This window comes from Spermophilus citellus (genome assembly GCF_964194105.1).
Source record: "Spermophilus citellus genome assembly, chromosome: 11".
NCBI classification, from domain to species: domain Eukaryota; kingdom Metazoa; phylum Chordata; class Mammalia; order Rodentia; family Sciuridae; genus Spermophilus; species Spermophilus citellus.
The window spans coordinates 127,868,193-127,885,073 of record NC_138192.1 but is presented as its reverse complement, the minus strand read 5'-3'; positions in this window follow the sequence as shown (position 1 = coordinate 127,885,073).

The following is a 16,881-nucleotide window of genomic DNA, read 5'->3' as shown; positions in this document are numbered from 1 at the left end:
GATAGTTCTATATTCGTTCTTTTTGCCAGACTAGGTTTTCATGTAATGTTCTTTTCATTTGTCTTGCTTGGGTACCCTAAGCCCTTTCAGTACACATGTAGTTCCTTTTATTCTGCTTCATTAAGCCTTACTGATGCATTTTTTTTTTCTAGGCTCACTTTTAAGAACATGTATTCTCCATGTGCTATCTTTTCTCAGTCCTTCCTGTTCATCATTTGTGGGGGAATGACCCCCAAATTATTACTCTTCTTATACCTTTATTATGAGACTTAAATATAACTTAATGCAATTGTAATTTGATGGTCAACATTTTAAACCTAAAGAAGCTTTAGCATTTTAATAATGCTACTTGCTGTCTATTCACCAAGACTCAAGGAACATAAACTTTGCTCAACGTTTTTCTCAAGACAATAGTAGGAAAGTAGTGGAATTAACTAAGTTGTCCCCACGTGTGCCTCTGACTTCCCTTCCTTTATTTAAAAGGATGTGGATGGAGATGATGACCTCGGACCCTCACCCCCACCCCATAGCGAGGCAGAATCTGCCGCAGCTGCTCCTGGCCTCCCAGTAAGGCATGGGAGGAGTGGGTTGGTGTTTCCACGGGGTAGCTGAGGTCACAGACCAACAAGCAGAAAGTGTATGGAAGTCCCCTTGGGTCCTAACTCCCAGTGTGTCCACAATAGTGTGACCATGGCACAGATCCAGGAAAGAGCAGGGGCAATTGGGGCACTGACTCAGAAAAGCATGTAACATAACAGGATTCCCTTCATTATATGGGAAGATGGCAAATTTGACCACAAAGACTGGCCCTCTGAGTGCTACCTCAGAGGGCTCAGAGGGTGAATGCACATCCTGGAGAAGATTCCATCAGGTTAGGCTTCAGATTCCAAGTCCCCTGAGAGGCACAGCAAAGATTTGCCTTCCTAGTGTAATTCAAGTGCGTTTCAACCAAAGGTCCCCCTCCCAACCAGGGCACCAGTGCGCCAGCCTGCGGGGGGGTTAAAAGATCCTGTGTCCTGTAATGGTTTGCATCCAGATTGTTCCTGAAACGCTTGGGTTGAAATCATGATCCCCCAAACAGCAAGGTTCAGAGATGGGGCTTTTAGGCAAAAGACTGCCGGCCAAAATGCATCTTTCCTCCTTTAAGTTATTGTGATCAGGTATTTTGGACAAAGAGCTGACTAACAAATATTCATTTGTGACCCTGCCTTCTATTCCGGCCTTGGTCAGCTGATCCAGGTCTATCTAGCTATCTGTCATCGACTTCTGGCCCTGGGCTACTCTATACCTGGTGACTGGGTGGGTGGGGGGAACTAAAAAGCCATTTATTTCTTCTGGGTTGGGAGTTTCAATCACTAGCAGTTGTTGCCATGACAACCGAGAGCCCGTCCCTGGGACCTTCTCTCCCGTTGGCTTCCTTTGGTTGCTGCCCCACTCCGGGTTTCCAGGCTTTTCCTCCCTTGCTAGCTTTCTTATTCTGCTTAGCTCCCCTGAGCTACGGGCTCAGGTCCTCCCTCTGGGTCTCCCTGCTCAGGCCTCACCCCTGCTGGCACCCGACTTCTACACATTAAAACTCTATGAATCCAGTGTTGGTGACTCCCTGCAGACAATGCCAACTGTCCCTCCCCAGGGCCTGGCTGCAGCCCTTCCCCGGGGGCCTCTCTCCTCCTGCTCCAGCTGCTTTCCACTCCTGCCCTCCCTACTGCAAGCCAGGACCTGGGAGAGTCCACCTCAGTTCAGGACTGCCTCCTCCCAAGACACAGGAGTCTTTAAATGACTGTAAAATGGCTCCCTGCAGGAGAGGGCCAAGGCTGAGAACACTTTCTTATTGGGTGTAACTGGAGGAATTATATGCAAAATGTACCCCTCCCGCTGATATCAGAAATCCCACCTTGGAAAATACACTTAGGAGCCAGAAAGTCACTGTCCGCTGACCAAGTGCAGCTGAGCTGGGGGAGGGGCAGACCTCATTGGCCAACAGCATCTGAGCTGACTCTGTTTCTCAGATGTGCTCCAAGTTCAGGCCCTGCAGAGCAAGCTCATGTCCAAGGTGGTTATGGGAGTCCGTAGCCGGTGAGCTCCGTGAGTCCTGGACTCCTCCCACTCCATCCCATGTAATTCCTCTCCTCCCCAAATTGGGCGTGTGAGCTGCAGGAGTCCCAGCTCTCCCTTCTGTCATTGTGCCTAAAAAAGAAAAGAAAAGAGAAAGCATAGACACTGTTGGTTTTAACATTCACATCACTGGCGTGACAGGCAAAGCGATGGAATCCAAGTAGCCATGGTCTTGTCCACCTCTCACTGCTCTCAAGTGCACCTCTGCATCTTGCATCTCTGGAGCCATCTGGAAAAAGAACACTACCAGAGAAGTCCCCCAGCACGGACTCCTTTGGGAGCATGGTACCCCACTGGAAAAGATCAGAACTAAGATACCCTGGCACAGGGACAGCCCTGGTGGGGGGCTATTAAAGCCTGGTCTTTCTGCCCTCAAGTGGGGGTTCTAGAAGCCAGCAAAAGGTGTGCAATGAGGTTAACGGGCATATCTTGGTACTTAGCAGCAGAGAGAACTGGAGGTCCTCCAATACATACTAACACCCTGTGGGAGCTGAATCTCCTCCTCCGAAGAAGGCAGAAGGATTGGCCCCAACCAACACAGCAAGTGGGTGGCGGGAGGCAAGCCCCTCACATACTGATTTACTACATTTTCCCAGATAACCCACAGGTCAGATGTGGTGTTTCTGTACCTGATCTTGACTCAGTTTCTATTCAGAGCCAATGCCTAATATCAACACCATCCGGGCTTCCAGCTCTTCCCAGCAGTTTATCCAGCACCCTCCAGGCCTGGATCTCAGCTGTTTGGAGAAGGCACAGAGAAGCAGGCATAGAAGAGGTTTTCCTTCTCTCTCAGGCAGGCACAAAACTCAGTTCCAAGTAGCGGGTACTCTGGGCATCTTCAAAAAACTACAGTGCAACCCCACCACCAGAGGGCGGTGTGAAGGCTGAAAGTAACTGGGTAATTAAAATTCTGCAAGAAATTGGGTACTGGGTATGGAACTTAGGGGCACTTTGCCACTGGGCTACATCCTCTGCCTTTGTTTTTTATTTTGGGTCAAGGCCTTGCAAAGTTGCTGAGAGTCTCGCTAAATTGCCCAGGCTGGCCTGGGACCTGAGGTCCTCCTGCTCAGCCTCCCAAGTCTCTGGGATCACAGGCTGTGCCACCGCACCCAGCTACCAGTAAAGCTTTAAAGGGGGTGAAGATGCTTTCAATGGCTCTGTCACTGAGCGTCCAGAGACAGGAGAGCCAGCCAAGAACATGAGGCAGATCCCACCAAGATTAGGCTGACCAGGATCCGTGAGCAGAACCGTTGTGGTTAGGCACAGGCTTGTGAGGATTTTCTTATGTGACCAAAGATTGCTTCTGTCCTTTGTCACGAGTTTAAAGCCCCACAGTAGCATAAGGGAATGGCTGAGATGCTATCTGTGGTGCAGGTGGGAGGAGGTTATGCCATCGCTTTTCATTTAAACAGGTTGGGGACCTGTGGCAGGCCCAGAGGTGAGATGGCCAACAGCCAGCACAGCCCTGCACCCTAGATCCTCTCACGTGCATCAACTTCTCACTGTCCCAGTGTCCAGGCTTCTGGGGGATCAGCAGTCAGGGAGCCGGTTGAGTGAATGCTGTTCTCAGGGGATGAAGGGAGGGAGGGGTGTGTAAGGGGATGGGGGTGCTTCACCCTAGGTCCCAGTTTCTGTCCTACAAAACCTAAAATCAAAACCCACTTACCCTGAAGAGTGGATTTCCTTCCTTATCCCCAGGAAAGGGTCACGGTTCTCTGTAGCAGACGGAGCCCTCCTGCTGCACTTTCTTCAGTTTAACCCTCTGACCTGGTCTGATTCACCAAGCATCATGTCTCGGGGGCTACTAAACCTGTCTCAGGCTTCCCTAGGCTAGAACACCTGCCCCCAGCCCTGGGCTATCAAGATTTTCTTTCACTGACAGGCAAGGGAAGGTACCCAACCCCAGATGAGCCATCTGAATTTCTCAGAAGGGAAGAGGAGATGCCATTGATCCCCTAACTTAAGCCAAGTGCCTGGCATTCAATGAAGCCATCTCACCATGGCATGAGATGAGGAAGAGTCCCTTCCCTCCATCTGTGCTGTCCCAGGGTCCACCCCACGGGGGACCCTGTAGCGGAGCTCCCATCCTGCAGCCCAGACACAGGTGACCTTCTTCTGCCACACTGGGCAGAATCAAGGACCCCAGGAAAGGTCAGACAGGATGATACCCAGAGGGAACCACAACCCTGCTCCAGCCAGGGAGGCCATCCACCAGCTGGGTAGACAGAGGGGAGCTCCTGAGGGTGCAGATCCTGAGACGAGACTTCTTCTGTTCTTGGGGGCACGGGAACCCTTTTGAGAAAGAGAAGGAGGGCCGTGTTTTTCTCAGAGACGCTCACAGCGAGGCCTCTTTCTACCTCCTTCCCACCCCACCACTCACGGCTTTCCGGGGTGGAAATTCCTCACCTGTTCAGCCCTGGTGACAATCTAGACTTGAGGCAGGAAGCTGGTGTCCCTAGCGGTTACTACAGACTCAGTCTGAGGTGCAGTTAGATTCAATCAGATCTATTTTACTGATGCTCATCATACTTCAGACACATCCTGACTGAGTCTACACCCAAGGGTCCCAGGCGCTCACCTGTGACGTGTCTTAAGTCCGGGCCGCTGGAACTTGATCTGGGCCAGGGGAGTCTGGTGCAGGGGGACAACCGCTAAGGAGGTCTGGTCTTTCTGTCCGGGTCCTGTTTAGTCCCACCGGCTCTCAGAAGGCTGAGTTTTGAAGTCCCAGTTCTGTTGTGCTTGCTGGTGAACCCTGAGGTGTATGTCGGGGTGTAGACTCCTACATCCCTAACTGAAGTCTAAGTTCTGCAGTTTATCTAAGTTTTGCAGTTGACATTCCATCGTGGACACAATGCTTACAGTCTTATCTAACATACACACTAGTTAATGTAATCCACAGTCAATAATCCTATAATATTTTCTGGGACTCATATCCTCTGGCCAGCAGTCACAGGCTGCCTGGGAGCTTGGCCATGTCTGCGGGCCCCACCTTTGAGTTAGAATTGACCACTGTTCCTCACCTGCACAGGTAAACCAATGCCCTGATTTGCCGTGGTCTCCCTGGTCTCACTGCTCCTGCCCTGTCCGGCCCTCAGCCCAACAGCCTCTCCCAACCCCCAACCCCAAGGCCTATTCCCGTCCCCACAGCAGCCAGACTGAGCCTGCTCCACCCAGGCCTTCCCCACCAGCGCCTAGGGCCCGCTAGACGGGCGCCCTCCCTTCTTCCAGCTGTCCTCTCTCCCACCTCCTGGCCCCTCACTGATCCTGGAAGCAGCAGGCCACTCGTGTCTCAAGGTCCTTTACACCAGTGGCTCCCTGTGTCTAGAAGGTTCCTCTCCTGGACATTCCCATGGTTCATTCTTACATCCTGAAGGTTTGCTCAGATATTACCGTCTTGGGGACGCCGCCCCCTACCAGCTCTCTGAACCTTGTCTGTGCTGTCCTTTTGTCCCATTTATGGTGCCCTGACACATGATAACTTGTTTTTCCGTGTTTGGTGTCTATTGTCACCATCACCTAAGCTCCACAAGGACAATCCTTTGTCTCCTTTGCCGGTTTATCCCCACCTCACGCTCCTAAGTGCTTAGTGGGTGGAAGCAATGCTCCTGCGGCCCGGGTAGGCCGCCGCCTGTGGGCTCTGAGCTCCCGCCTCCCTACTCCTGCGTTCAGAAAACGGAGTCTCACGCCTGGGCACCCAGGCCAGGGTCCACTGGGCAAGCCAGGCCCCCGCTTTGTTCCTGGCCATGCCCTCTGGTCAGTACCACTGCCCTCCCTGCCCAGGGCCCTGCTCCACCCTGGCAGACCCCCAGTGCAGCCTGGGTGCCTCCCCCTCTGCTGCCCCGTGGGTTCTGGTTCTCAGTGGGGCACCGGGCCACGTCTCCCTGCCCACCCTGAGCCCTGACTGGAGGTCCCCTCTGAGAGCCAGAGTCTGACAGAAGTTCAAGTGGTAAAAACTGGATCCCAAAATGGGAATTTTTGCAACAGGGCAAAGAGAGTTCAGTATGGTACTGGGCTCAAGTCTGAATTCAACACGAACAAGTGGCCCAAGGGTAGAAAATCACCAAGAAGAGACCTCAGGAGTAAAGAAGGACTCTGTGAACAGACGTGGCAGGATTCTTGCTGAGGGCAGGGCAGGCGATCAGATTCCCCAGGTGAGGGATTCTCTCTGACCCGTCAAGAAGGGTGTGTGCGAAACCTGGTGATGCAGCCCCAACGAGGACAGATTGGAAGCCCAAGGTTGAAGTAGACCTGAGAGAGGGCTTAGAGGGGCCCGACTCGGTCAGTCAAGGAGGCAGTCTGTGTGCCCCATGAGAAGCAGAGCCCTTTGCTGGCGAGGCCAGCCCAGGGCCTGGCCCCATCCTCTTGCTCTGCCTGGAGTGCCAGGCAGGCCCAGAACAAGATGAGGTGCCCAGCACCCACACCCTCCAGAGAACACTGGGTAGCAGGGATGAGACGGAGCCAGACCTGATCCCCAGAGAACCAAAATGTCCCTGCAAAGTCCCTGAGGACGGTGATGGGGGAAGCTAGCAAAATACTCCATCACCCAGAGCTAGGCCAGTCCTGAGTACCCTTGGAGGAAGCCCCAGCGGCCACTTGAGTCCCAGCCTCTGCTGCTGCCCCAGTTTAGACAGTGGCCTGAGGCTGTTCTGCCCACAGATTCTACAGGAGACACAAGAGGCTTTAAACTCAGCAAGCTTAGCCACCACAACCCGTTTTTCTGCTTAGGAAAGATACGGTGTTATGGTTTGGATACATAGATGTTCCCCGAAGCACCTGTGTTAATGCAGGAACACTCGGAGGTAAAATGATGGGATTGTGAGAGCTGTAACCTAATCAGTGCATCCTAGTTGGAAAGGATTGGGTGGTAACCGTGGGCAGGTAGAGCATTGCTGGAGGAGGTGGGTCACTGGGGATGTGCCCTGGAAGGGTTCATCTTCCCGTGGCCCCTCCTCCCCTCCCCTTCTCTGCTCCCTGACTCCCAGGAGGAGAGCAGTGTTCCTCCATCACACCCTTCCACCAGAGTGCTCTGCCTGGTCCTGGGCCCAGAGCAATGGAGTCGGCCCGCCATGAACTAAACCTCTGGAGCTGTGAGCCAAAATTAATTTTCCTCCTCTAAGTTGTTTTTGCCAGGTGTTTTGGTCACAGCAACACAAAATTAACTAACATAAATGGGTTAAGAATTCGAGAGTCCTTGCCTCATCCATTGATCTCTACCCTTTGATTTCAAAGACAGGACATTCTATGAGCAAGTTGGCTGACTGCCTGTCACAGGTTACTAATTAATGCCTTCACATGCCATGACCACCAAGAGAGACCCCCCAGGGGTACAGCCCTAAGATGGGCAAATTCCTATTTTAAGTGGCATGAGCTGTGACTCAGGGATCCTGTCTCTGCCTGCCCCCACCCAGCTCCCCACACCCTAGTTGCAGCTTTTAATAGTATTTTTTAAAGTCAAAGACTTGAAAATTTCTATAAAACATATCTTATGGAAACCAGAATACATAAATAAATCTTATAACTCAATAATTAAGAAAAACAACTCATTTTTTTGTTATTTGGAGAAGGCAGAAGATTTGAACAGACATGTCACCAAAGAAGATATACAAATGGCAAATTAAGCACATAAAAAGACACTCAACATCACTAGCCCTCAGGGAAACACAAATTAAAGCCCCAAGAAACTCCTGGGGTGCAGTCTCCCAGTGTAGATCGGCCACTGCCAGGCCCTAGAGGTGTATTAATTTCACAATTCACAACGAGAAAGCCTATACTAAAAACATACTCAATAAAATATTCCATAAAGAAGAAATGAAAAGTAAAAAGTGAAAACCAGCAGAGGAGAAACTACACTAGAAAAATAGTCAAAGTAAAATCTAAATCAACTTAAAAAGTTGAAACAAACCAAAGTGACAGGGAATAAAAAATCATCTCTCAATAATAACATTAAGTGAAAATGGTCTAAACTCATCAATCAAAAGACATATGCTGGGAGATTGGATTAAAAGCAAGACCCACTACTATACAGTCTCCAAGAGACTCATTGCATAAGAAAAGACATGAACAGACTGAAGGTGAAAGGATGGGAAAAACGTATCATTCACATTGAAATTGTAAACAAGGAGGGGTTTCTATTCTCATATCAGATAAAGTGGAGGTCAAGCCAAAGTTAATCAGAAGAGACAATGAAGGTCATTTCATACTACTTAAGGGATTCATACAACAACAAGAAATAACAATTGCAAATATTTATGCCCCAAACGATGAAGTCTCTATGTATATCAAACAAATCCTTCTCAATATCAAGAATCAAGAAGACCATGACACAATAATATTGGGTGACATTAGCATACCTCTCTCATCACTAGATAGATCTTTGAAACAAAAACTAAATAAAGAAGCTACAGAACTAGAAAATACAATTAATAATTTAAGCTTAACAGATATATATAGAATATTTCATCCATTAATGACCAAATACATTTCTTCTCAGTACCACATGAAATATTTCCTAAAACAGACCATATTTTAGGCCATAAAGCAATTGTTATCAAATATAAAACATAAAGATAATACCATGTATTCTATCAGATCATAATGGAATAAAATTAGAAATCAATGATAGGATAAAAAATAGAAATTACTCTAACATTGGGGGACTAAATAAAACACTACTGAGTGATGAATGAATAGCAAAAGAAATCAGGGTTTGAATTTTAAAAATACTTAGCAGTAAAGAAGAACAGTGATAAAACATATCAAAATTTCTAGGACACTATGAAGGTGGTTCCAAGAGGAAAGTTCATAGCATTGAGCTTATACTTAAAATAATAGAAAGATACCAAATAAATAATCTAACATTACACTTCAAGGCTCTAGAAAAAGAATAAATTAACACCAAAATCAATAGAAGACAGGCTCAAAAATAAGAGCCAGAATCAATAAAATTGAGATTTTAAAAAATCAACAAAAAAAGTTGGTTCTTTAAAAGAATAAACAAAATTAATAATCCCTTAGCTAAGACAACCAAAAGAAAGAGGGAAAAAACTCAAATTATTAAAATCTGTGATGAAAAAGGAAATATCACCAGAGACACTACTAAAATACAGAGGATAATCAGAAACTATTTTGAAAATTTGTACTCCAATAATCTAGAAAACCTTGAAGACATTGAAAATTCCTAGAGACATATGACCTACACAAATTGAATCAGGAGAATATTAAAAAATTTAAACAGATCAATTTCAAGTAATGAAATTGAAGACACCATCAAAAGCCTAGCAACAAAGAGAATCCCAGGACCAGAGGGATTCTCAGCTGAGTTTCACAGGACCTTTAAAGAAGAACTAATAGCAATCCTTCTCAAATATTCCATTAAATAGGAAAAGAGGGAATTTTTACAAACTAATTCTATGAAACTAGTATCACCCTGATACCAAAATCATACAAAGACACATACAAATCATACAAAGACCTCTACAATGAAAACCACAGAACATGACAAAAAGAAATTTCAGATCAATCTCCTTGATGAACACAGATGCATAATTTTAAAAGAAAATACTGGCAAATTATATACAAAAACACATTAAAAAGATAGTGACCCATGATCAAGTGTGTTTCATCCCAGGGATACAGTCTGGTTCAACATATAAAAATTAATAAAGGGGAAGGGGGGATAGGAAGGACATCAGAATAAAATAGACATTATTATTGCTGTAGTATATACGTGACTATATGACCAATGTGATTCTGCAACCTGTACACTCAGAAAAAATGAGAAATTATACCCCATCTGATTCAAATGTATGATATGTCAAGGTCATTGTACTGTCATGTGTAACTAATTAAAACAAATAAAAAAATATTATTCAATGCAGGCATGAATAAGGTTAGGAAAATAAATAAATAAAAGTAAAAATTAATAAATATAGTTCATACATAAATAGACTTAAAGACAAGAATCACATAATTATCTCAATAGATGCAGAAGAAAACATCTGACAAAATACAGCATCCATTCATGTTTAAAACACTGGGAAAAAAAAAAGGGATAGAAAGAACATACCTCAACACTGTAAAAGCTATATATGACAAACCCAAGGCCAACATCATTCTAAATGGAGAAAAACTGAAACCATTTCCTCTAAAAACATGAACAAGACAGGGATACCCACTTTGACTACTTCTATTCAACATAGTCCTTGAAACTCTAGCCAGAGCAATTAATCAAAAGAAAGAAATGAAAGGAATACAAATAGCAAAAAAAAAGAGCTCAAAGTATCTGTTTGCCAAAGACATGATTTTATATTTAGAAGCTCCAAAACACTTTACCAGAAAACTTCTAAAGCTCATAAATGAATTCAGCAAAATAGCAGGATACAAAACTAACACCCATAAATCAATTGCATTCTATATTCCAATGATAAATCACCTCAAAGAAAAATTAGAAAAACCATCCCATTCACAATAGCTTCAAAAAATAAAACAAAATCCTTGGGAAAAAATCTAACAAAAGAGGTGAAGAACCTTTACAATGAAAACTACAGAACATGACAAAAATCGAAGAAGACCTCAGAAGATGGAAAGACTTCCCATGTTCATGGATAGGCAGAATTAATATTGTCAAAAGGGCCATACTACCAAAAGCATTATACAGATTTAATGCAATTCCCATTAAAATTCCAATGACATTCTTCATAGAAATAGAAAAGGCAGTCATGAAATTCATTTGGAAAAATAAGAAAAACCCAAAATAAACAAAACAATTCTTAGAAAAGCAAAGAAGGAGGCATCACAATATTGGACCTTAAATTATACTAACGAGCTATAGTTAAGAAACAACAGCATGGCATTGGCATAAAAAAAAAAGCATAAAAACCAACGGAATAGAATAAAAAACCTAAGTAAGTACAGTTATCTCATACTAAACAAAGGTACCAAAAACAAGTATTGGAGAAAAGATAGCCTCTTCAACAAATGGTGCTGGGAAAACTGGAAATCTATATGCAGTAGAATGAAAATTAACCCCTAACTCTCACTCTGCACAGAACTCAGCTCAAAGTGGATCAAAGTCCTAGGCATTAGACCAGAGACCTTGTGCCTACTAGAAGAAAATTAGGCCCGACTTTCTTTCATGTTGGTTTAGGAACTGACTTTCTTAACAAGATTCTGAGTGCAAGAAGTAAAATAAAGAATCAGTAAATGGGATGGCATCAACTGAAAAGATTCTCCACACCAAAGGGAACAATCAAGAATGTGAAGAGAGCACCTACAGAATGGGAAAAAATCTTTGCCACCTGCACCTCAGATAGAGCATTGTTCTCCAGGATATATGTAAAGAACTCAAAAAACTTAACATATGTATATATATATATATATATATATATATATATATAGGCTAAGAAACTGAACAGACACTTCACAGAAGAAGAAATAAGATCAGGCAACGAAAACATGAAAAACTGTTCAACATCTCTAGCAATTAGAGAAATGCAAATTCAAACTACACTGAGATTTCATCTCACTCCAGTCAGAATGGCAATTATGGAGAATACAAGTAACACTACATGTTGATGAGGATGTGGAGAAAAGGTACATTCATACATTGTTGGTGGGACACAAGTTGGTGCAACCACTTTGGAAAGCAGAATAGAGATTCCTCAGAAAACTTGGAATGGAACCACCCAGTTCGGAATGGAATTAGACCTAGTCATCCTACTCCTTCAGTATATACCCAAAGGACTTAAAATCCATGTACAACAGTGACACAGCCACGTTAATGTTTATAGCAGCTGAATACACAATTGTTAAGATATGGAATTAGCCTAGGTGCCCTTCAACAGATGAATGATTAAAGAAAAATGTGGTAAATATACACAATGAAGTAATATTCAGCTATTAAGAAGAATGACTTTATGACTTTTGCCTGTAAATGGATGGATTTAGAGATCTTCGTGTAAGTGAAATAAGTCAATCCCCAAAACCAAAGGTCAAATGTTTTTTCTGATATTTGGAAGCTAACCCACCATAAGGGAGGAGGGGGAGAATAGAAGTTCAGGCAATTAGACAAAGGGGAATGAGAGGAAGGGAGGGGGATAGGAATAGGAAAGACAGTGGAATGAATCTGACATAACTTTCCTGTGTACACATATGAATACACCACAGTGAATCTCACCATCATGTGCATTCACAAGAATGAGGTTCTTATTAGAATAAGAGATATTCATTGCTTATATAATTATATCAAAATGGATTCTACTGTCATGCATAACTAAAAAGGACCAATAAAAAATATCAAAGCCCCAGTGAGATACTATGATATACCTATCATCATGGCTAAATTTTAAAAGATGAATAATTCTAAGGGCAGGTAAGAAGGCCATGCAACTGGAAATCTTACTCATGGCAGGTGGGAATGCAAAATGGTACAGTTACACTGGGAAAGTTTGGTGCTTTCTTACGGAATTATGTTTAACATTTGGCCCAGCAACCCCCTCCCAGGAGATAAAATGAAAACATAGGTCCACATAAAGACCTGTAAATGAATGTTCAAAGCAGCTTTATTTTAGATGGTTGGTCGAAAACTGACAATAACCCAAATTTTCATCAACTTAACAATAGGGAATAATAAATTACTGATAAAAGCAACACCAAGAATGGATCTCAAGATAACTAGGTTAACTGAAATAAAACCAGACCATTTTTGTTATAAAAGCCTTTTGTGTTATAAATTATTTTTTATAATTTATTATATAAATATATATAGTTTATATATACATAAATAAATAAATCAGATATATAAATTTATAATTTATTATATACGATGACAATGATATGACACTTTCAAAAAAGGAAAACTATAGAGATAAAGCATGGATTGGTGGTTGCCGGAGGCTGGGGTAGGATCTGAGCGAACTTTCTGGGGCAATGGAATGTCTTGATTGTAGTGGTGCCATGTGGCTTCCCATTTGTCAAAACTCAACAGACCTACATGCAGAAAGCATGAAATTCATTGTATGTCATTTATTCCTTGATAAATCTGACCAAGAAAAGAACACGATTGTCTGATCCCTACTGTTTTTCTAAAACAAAAACAAAAACAAAAAAATACCCTATATTTTGGTCCCACTGCTACCTGATCCCCTAAATTGATCAATCTGAATATTTGTACTTTCCAAGGTAACAAATGTGTTTTCCAAACTTTTCCTGCAAATCTCTCTGTAGTGGGAGGGTGGGGGGCACTGGAAGGAGCCATTCCCAGGAGAAGCACAGCAAAATCAAGAGCTTTAACCTAGGGTAGGGATTTAGAATTCATCGTCAACTTCACTTCCTACTGTCCAAGACTAAATTGCCAGAGGAGTTGAGAACTTAAAAAGAGAAAGCACATAGCTGTCTAGACTTGGGCTTTTGTTTCTGTGTATTTTATTATCAAAAACCCACAGATGCGTTCTTGAAAGCAAAGGCCCTTCTGCTGCAATCCTTACAAGTGCTGACAACAGAGACCTCAGAAAACAACTTCACACAAAGTCTGAGCTTCTTTGGTTGTGGTTTCCCTTTGTGGTGGAGAAGAGCCCTTCTCAGAAAAATTAGGAACAACACCCGCCCAAGGGCATGCCTGCTGCTCACCTGTGCAGGTATTCTAAGCTGCTGATTGAAATCCCAGGACACCCTAGAGTTAAGATTCCCGGATCTTGATGCTCATGTTATCAGAACCACGTGGAAGAAATTAGTGCTTTGTGTTGTGTTTATTCTGTCAATTGCCAGCAATGAGTAAGTGTAAGAGAGCTTCTGACTCAGAAAGCCTGTTAACCATAATTAGCCTTTCAAAGCATTCTCCAGAAAAGCATCCCCCCCTTTATCTTTTATGAAACCATATTTCATTGTGTCTAAGACATCATAGATAGTGTAAGAGAGGAAAACAAGTTTCAAATTAAACCATGGCCCCGTGCTTTTTCACTTCTTAGGAGTTGCCTTGTACACTGTTCAAAGAGCTTTTAAACTTATTCAGACAGGTTTTCTTATCCTGCGTCACCTTGGGGCACATGAAAAAAAAAAAAAAACATGCAAAGAATATTAGTTAATTAGGATGTATTGAGTCTAATTTTTCTGAGTCACATCTCATTTTAATTCAAAGTCATCAAATCTCCTGTTTTGCCAGACTTTCCCGCTTTCTTGGTCCAGCGTTGGCAAACTTGCTCTGCAAAGAGCAAGATAGCAAATAATTTAGGTTTTGCCAGGCTCTGTGCTCTCTGGCACAGTTACTCAACCCTGTGGCTAAAGAGCAAAATCAGACATAGGCAATGCTTAAATGAACGGCATGGATGGGTATGTCCCCCTCTATTTATTTATTTATTTATTTTTGGAGGGTACCAGGGATCACACCCAGGGTTCTTCAATCACTGAGCCACATTCCTAGCCCATTTTTATTTATTTTTGAGACAGAGTCTTGCTAATTTGCTGAGGCTGCCTCAGCCTCCCAAGCTGCTGGGACAAAAAAATATATATATATTTTGAACATGAAAATTGAATTTCATAGATTTTTCATGTTTTGAACTCTAATTATTCTTTTGATTTTTTTCAGCTCTTTAAAAATGTAAAAACGTACTTATAGGCTATACAAAAACACAGAGTGAACTGAACTTGGTCTGTGGGTGGCGGTTTGCCAATCATTGCCCTATGCCATTGGAAGCATTATTAATGCAATATATATTTTTTAAAATATATACTTTAGCTTACAGGACTATCTTTGGGCCACTGACACTTGGTTTATAAATTTGAATACTGGAAAGCTTCACTAGGATAGGCGGTGTTGTGCTGCAATAACAAACAGTCCCAAAATTTCAGTATCTGAAGACAAAGGCTTATTTCCACTCACACAAGGTCCTCTGAAGGTCAGGGCTACTTCTCTAGGGCAGTTGCCCCATGTAACGAATGAGCTTTGCCCCTCCATACAAACATGGGCCTCCTCAGTATGGACAGGGGACAAGATTACGGGAAATCACACACCAGCTTAGTTTTTCTCCAGAGGTGCATGTGTCACTTATAGGTAAAACCAGCCACATGACACTGTGCTTTTAAAATGCATCTACAGATTTGTTGACATTTCCACTTCCAAATGGAGCCTGAATCCTTTTCCCTTGCAGGTGGGCCAGGCGGAGTGCCCCCTTGCTGGTATTGTGTGACTTGAAAGACCGGGTCACTAAAAGGTTAAAAGGATACCTGACCTGGCCACCATTCTCAGATTACTCACTCTGGTGAAGGTCAGCCACGGTGGCATGAGGACACTCAAGCAGCCCTGAGGGGCCACAGGAGGAGGAGTCCCTGTGGGGAGGAGCCAGCTCTCAGGGGTGAACTGGCTGGCTATGTGGGTGGATCCTCCAGCCTCAATCTAGCTCTCAGGTGACTCCAACCCTCAGACCTCAAGTCCTCCAGTTGGACCCTTGAACATAAGCAGGCAGAGATAAGCCATCCCCCTTACGCCTATGTCCTACCAGAATTCCTGAGCCGCACAAATGGTGAGATAAGACGTGATTGTCATTGTTTTAACCCTCCAAGGTTTGAGGGTTATTTGTTATACAGCAATAGACAAACCATGCGTGTTGCTTCCACAGAGTTGGGGAAGTCCATGTTTCCCATTGCCCTAACGAAGGGAGGAACTAGTTGCTGGTAAATGTCTTGGTCTAACACAGAGTATCAATGAGAAGTTTCCAAACAAAAACCCCAACTCATTCCTTTCTTCAGTGGTTGACCAGAGGCTGTTGACTGAAACATCATGGGATTACTCAGATCCCAAGATATTGCCAGGTATGATACCCAGGTTCAGAGATATTCAGGCAATGACACTGAAGCTGGACAGCAATTTTTAAGTGTCTTTGTTGAAACAATACTCCTTGGTTTTATAAACATTAAAATGTTAAAAAAAAAACATTTGGGAATTCCTAGAAATTTATTTTCTTTAACTAGGAAATCAAAGGTAGGAGATTTGGAGATAAAGTGAGAACACTGGGGGATGGGGGTCCAGCTCAGTGGTAGAGCATTTGCCCCACAGGCATGAGGCCCTGAGTTCAATCCCCAGCACCGAGAAGAAAGAAAAAGAAAGAAAGAAAATAAGAACACAGGTAGAAAAAGTTCTCATACCCAAAGCAAAGCAAATGACAGTGAGTTTTCTATATTTAAAAATATACACATTGCTACATAAACTATAAGTATAATCATAATCATAACTAAGGTCTATCTGACCTTTACTCAGTTTGAAATGTTCCAAATTCAACTAAAACCTACAACTATCTCAACTATCTCTCTATATATTTTATGCATATATTCATATTTGTGTGTATACATACATACATATGCATATATGCACATACATATACACATATGTGTGTATATGTGTGTGTTTGGGTGTGTGTGTGTGTGTCTACATAGAAAGAGAAAGAGAGAGAGAATACTTAGGGGATGTATATACCTGCTGTGTATGAATTTTCTGTAAATCCTTTGTAGTAAACAGCAGTCTTGATCATGCTTGACTCATAACTCTTTTGTTGTACCAGCAAGACCTGCTAGGATGCAGCAAGAAGCAGCATGATTTTTACCCCAGGCTCCGTTCCAACTGTGTTTTTGAATTCAACCTTTACTTTTCCCTTTTGTGAAATCTTGGATGAGACCCCTCACTCTTGTCTAGACATACTTTCTTTTGAAATTGTAGTTAAAAAAAATACAACATAGATTTTACCTTTGTAACATTTTTAAGTATACAATTCAGTGATGTTG